This window comes from Peromyscus californicus, unplaced genomic scaffold, assembly GCF_007827085.1.
Source record: "Peromyscus californicus insignis strain IS unplaced genomic scaffold, ASM782708v3 Scaffold_21__1_contigs__length_65335640, whole genome shotgun sequence".
Lineage (NCBI taxonomy): Eukaryota > Metazoa > Chordata > Mammalia > Rodentia > Cricetidae > Peromyscus > Peromyscus californicus.
The window spans coordinates 53,211,587-53,217,570 of NW_026294514.1; positions in this window are offsets into that span (position 1 = coordinate 53,211,587).

Consider the following 5,984-nt stretch of genomic DNA (forward strand, 5'->3'; position numbering starts at 1 on the left):
TACAACCACGAGACAGAAAGAGAGCATTAGATGTGGTTGAGTATCTCATAAACCCGCAGCCTGCCCAGAATGACACACCTCTTCCCAGCAAGGCCACACCTCCTAATCCTTTGCAAATATACATTATATAAGTTATTTAAGTCTCCAAACATACTTAAAGATGAATGTATTGCAAATATCCACTAAATGTTAGTTACATAAATGAAAGTAAAAGTTATTAGTTACTTTTCTGAGTAGACAGTGAGAATAAGTTGGTTCTTCTGGCTTTTGGACACCTGAGGGCTCACAGCTAATTTCTCTCTGTTTAAGTTTTTCTATTTGATCAGTGAGATATTTGGGGTCCTTGATTTGATGCTGAAAACTTCTGAAGAATATTTCCCACACAAAAAAAATGTTACTAATTTAATGAGGGTATGTGACTAAGTAAAAGACTCCAGGACAGCCTTTGTGCTGGTTTTGTTCTCTCAAAGTCCTAGGAAGGAAACACTCCGTCTAGAAATCAGTGCCAACAGTGGTTGTTTCCTCAAATAAACACTTGAGAAATAAGAGCAAAAAAACGCCAAGATATAGGAAAGAGTCAAGAAGTTACAAAGAAATGGTACACCCAGATTATTCTAAAGAACAAATGTGCTAATGAGGAAGGATTAAAATTAAAACAGAAACTCTGGAGCATCCATTCTCGGTCTTTGGATTGTGACTTTTTTGGGGGTCACGTCTCAGATATCCTGCATATCACATATTTACATTATGATTCATATCAGTAGTAAAATTACAATTATGAACTAACAATGAACATATCAACAATTGAGGGGTGGTGGTCACTACCACATGAGGAACTGTGTTAAACTGTAGCAGCATTAGGAAGGATTAGAACCACTGCTTTAGAACAAAGAACAGTTGTATTTGCTCTCTTTATGAAAAGGGATCTTAGCTCTCAAGCAGATGATGTGCCTTGCATATGTACCCACATGCTGAGGTGAATAAGAAAAGCTACTCACTGTGTGTGTTAAGTAATGCAAGCTTCTCCTTGGGTATGTAAAATACTTGTAAATGATGATAAAAATGGTACAACTGAGTCCATGGATATGCTGGTGAGACACTAGATTATGAATTTTTGCCATTGTTTTTATCTGTTTGGTGTTCTGGACAGGGGAGGTTAAACATACAAAGCAACTGATCCTCCTTTCCAACAGTGATGTTCCCACTCTATTTGCTTTTTTATATTTTCTAAAGAGTTTATAAACTAGTTTTGTCCTCTTAAATCTTGTATCTCAATGGATGCTGTAGACTGGGTCTGTGACCCTTCTTCTCTAGCAAATATCACTTACCATGCCTTTATTTCACTGTGGCCTTTTATTTTTGAATCTATATTTCTATCTAATGGGGCGAAGTTATTGTATTATACTTTTCAGGCTTAAATCTGGGTTTTCCTTTTTCTTCTCCCCGCCTTCCTTTTTTTTCTCTTTTTTTCCTGACTCATTTACTGATATGTAGGAAGCCAAGAAACTCCCAAAGGAGCCACAGTTTAACTGTCTTACTGACGCTGATCTTGACATGACAAACTTTGGTAACCCTGTGCTAGGAAACATAACATACAGACATATCTGAGGAGAAACCAAACTGAGGGCTGCATAAGGTGCTTCTGTGATGACTTTTGCTGAGGCCTCAGATAGAGTGCTCCTCCTCATGGCTGGACTCTGGAATGAGAAGACAAGTAACGCAGAGCCACCGAAAACAGCTGGTTTTGAAGGTCACAAAGAAGAAATTAGGAAATTTTGTTACCTTCACAGTTGGGGGATTTTCTGTGAAATCAAAATCAACTGAATAAAGCTCATCTGCTAGCTTAGAAAATAATCAAAATAAAGTATTTTAACACCAAAGACAAATGGCAAGTTTGAATTAATCTTGAACTGAGGTGTTGGGTGGCGACTATGTTATATAAACACACAAAAGTAAATACATAAAATAATTTAAATTTTTACAGTAATACAAGTTAAGGAGGCAATACTCTACAATCCAAGGTTACTAACAATGCAAGTTAAAGAAGCCGTACTGTACTCTACAATCCATGGTTATTAAATGAATATCTTTGCCCCTTTGTGATATTGAAGACCAAGCAGCTAGTTCTGTCAACGTTCATTTGAAGAATTCCTTCCTTCTCCAGCAGACCCTCAAGTCTGACTTTGCTGGTGTATTAGGCAGGTTACAGACAGGCATAGAAAAAGCATCCTTGGTTTTCAATGGCAGTACCACCGGAGGTGTTCCCCTCCACCACCTCTCCCGCTGTCTCCTACTTACCCACTTACTCTTGGTAACTAACTGTCCTTGGTGCTGTCTGCAGCTGCTCCTGTCCTCATTTCTGCTGGCCTGAAATATCTCCGTGCTGCTTTAGTTTCTCACCTGTAGCAAATTTGGTTTCACTTCAATTTATCTTCCCATTTGGTCTTGCACCTCTGAGATCCAGGTTGCATTTGTCCTCTTAATTTTTCTCGTCCCCTGTTAAAATTGAGGCCTTACTCCACTGATTTTTTTTTAATTTTATGAATCAAGTTCTTGGTCTTCCATTTTCCTACCTTTAGCTTGGTAGTTTACTATTAAGAGCTTTATTGTACTTTAAGAAACATATTCACTCTCTTTTCCAAGTTAGCTGGTAGTATCAACATTGCTTGATCACAAAGATATATATTATTTTTGTGATTAGAAACTGTTATAATGAATGCTATGTTCATATACCCATAGTGGAAGCTCTTCTTAAAATCAAGATTAGGCTCCAAAGATAAAAGTAATGCTACATGTCTTAATTAAATTTTATTTTCTCGAGTTTTACAAGAGTATCTCAGGAATTTGCTTCTTATCAAATCCCCTTTTTATACAGAAAGCTATGTTTCTTTTAGCTTATAATATTATCTAGAAAGCAGCTTGCTGATACTTCTGACACTGATTTCATCTTCAAAGAGAATTCAGCATGTATTAAGTAAGTTCGCATACTTGGTCCTAGATGATTGTGTAACTGGAGCCCAAAGTTTTGATCTCACCCCTGATTTCTCTGCTTCCTGAGCATTGCCAGTTTTTCCAGGTAGCCATCTCCTGATGAATACCACTTGTGAAACCTCATGGTTTGTGTCCTGACTCTTCCTAATGATCAGTTGTGCAGCCTTCTGGGATTTCTACAGCCTTTCCACACCTTCAATATCCTATTTTCAAAACACCATGGGGCAAACTCATAGGTTCCATGATGTTGAGCATACATACTCTGAAATCATCAATTCTAGGGCAATTTCTATAGTATTTTACATATAATGTTACAATAAGCATCCATTTCTGAGAATTTACTGTAGAAGTAATCTCTTGTCAACAAAATAAAAAGTGGATAAATCCACTATATATTGTAAAGCATGTTTTGAAGAAATAAATAATTCTACATTTAGGTCATAAAAGAGACCTTAAAAATCCTATTTTTTATCCTCTTTGTATAGTGATTCCATTTTTGTTTAATAATTGGATTGTAATTGCAGCTAATATAAATCACCACAATTGCATAAAAGATGGATGTGAGAATGATGTGCTTAACCATGATGCACAATATCTATAGGTATTGACAGATTTTCAAGTGGGATGTAGGGAATTATGATTGTGGTAATAGAGAGGAAAGATCAATTATTTATTTTATGTAGGGGAGTTACAGGTCAAATGTGGAATGGAGTCATTATTTTTCTCTTATTCCCAAAGGCTCCCTCCAATAAGTGTCTATTGATCCGTCTTCCACAGTCGTATTCCCCTACTGATGGATTAGGCATTTTTATGCTTGAAATTCAAACTTCTTTTATAAGAAAGCTATTTTTAATTTGTCCAACTACTTACTTTTCAAAAATTGATGTTTTCATAATCTTATGTAACAGGAAAAGCATAAAGTCTGTGATCTTTAACAGAATTGTTTGCTTTATACATTTAAATGCAAACTGACCCGTCCTCAAGTAGATAAAAGTGGGAACTAAACGTTCTGTAATAAATCAAAGTTACAAAACATGAGGCAAGACAGTTACTACTCAATGCCACAAAACTGTCACTCTAAGAGTAGGAGAGTCTGGCTTCATTGCTTTTTAATTGTGTTTTGTGAGTGTGTGTGTGTGTGTGTGTGTGTGTGTGTGTGTGTGTGTGTGTGTACACATGCCATTGTGGAGGTCAGAGGACTACCAGCAGAAGTTCATCCTATGATTCTACTGTGTGGAGCCTGAGGATACGATTCCTCTGTTGGGACTGGTGGTGAGCACCTTTACCACCTGAGTCTTCTTACTGGCCTGAGTCTGACTTCTAATTTTCTTAGCATATTTTTGGCGAAAAAACTACTACAGGGAATGCAATGTGTGTACTTATGTATGGTGTATGTATGTGTGTGTGTATGTGTGTCTGTGTGCATGCCTGTGAATGTATATATTTAAATTCAACACACTTTTCAGGACAGCAAGTCTTTTGCATGCTATATTCACCAATAGCGTGTCAGCCAATAATGAGCATAATATTATCTTTTTAGGGTATACAAATAATATTGTAGAATCATTTAAAATGTCTTTTTGCTTACAAAATTTAATTTATAAAGAACACTGACATGTAATTTTACATGACATATACTTTGAGTCAGTATGTTCAAATTGTTAAAAGCAGTCATAATATATATGTGTATATATATGAATATACATGTGATTTTCAAAAGAAATAGATGTACACAGACAGTTCTTGTGGCCTTGAAATTTTACGGTATAATTTCTCCTTTTGATTTTAATATGATGTTTTGAGAATAATATGGAAAGGAGATATATAAGAGAAGAAGTTAATTCTGTCATTCAGTTAGGAAATGGGAGGGGAAAAGCTCATAAGAGAAGAAACAAAAAGTAGACTAGCCCAGAACCAAGAAAGAAACCTGAAAAGCCATGCTGACGAAACTACAACCATTAATAATATTCTCCTTAGTGGTAGTGACTCAGCCAAACACTCAGTGAGCTTCCGTTATCCAGAAAGTTGGGTTGAAGAACACTGGTCTGACACTTACTCTCTTCCTACCAGGCAGGATCAGTCATCATGTTGGATCAGAGTAACACACCAAAAGGCAACATAAAAAACAAAGAAAGAAAAAACCTAGGTAATAGAGTAGCATGTAGCAAAGCATGGATGAGGTAGTGCTCCTGTGTATTTTTACTATCTCAAAGTGCTGTGGAATAAGAAATAGTAAGAACTGGAACCACAGATCTCCAAGGCTGAAACAAAGGTGTATAGACAATTAAAATGTGTACCTTAAGCAAGTAAAATGACTCTTAAAAACAGAGGTGTTTCTGAGTGGCACACATTCAAAGATACCTCTCATAGGACATTCAAATTAGATATTACAAATTGAAAATTACTTACTTGAAAGTGCTTGTGTTATCCATTGTAAAAAACATTCATGCTTGACTACAAACCATGGCAATCTATGCAAAAGAATGTGAATGTAAATTACCCAGGTCAAACAATTATGAAGATTTAAGAGTAATGATGATAGGCTTTTGTCGATTTGTGAGAAATTACACTAAATTTATGACTGTGCATTCTAACTAAAGTCAAGGTCTTCCTTGATTGGGCACATTATATTTGGTTCTTATGTATGGAAACAGCAAAAGGGCAACATACAGAAAACAAGAAATAGATTTTAAATATGTCCTTACATGAAGAAAAATGAATTAATGTAGGAAAAAATTAAATTACATATTCTACATGTAAAAATGATTTGCCTTGCAATAAACAGCATTTTTTTGTTTTATAGTTACTGGATTTCTTTTGTATTGATACATAGGCACACCCCCACAAATGCCACTTCCCTTGAACTCAAATAAGATACTGTTTTATTCTCTCCCTGCTGCTAGTTGAGAAGTCTGTGTAACAAAAATGCATTAAGGCAAGCAGGACTTGCCTAGACATCAATAAACTGGAAAGGCTCCCGGCAGGCCACTTGC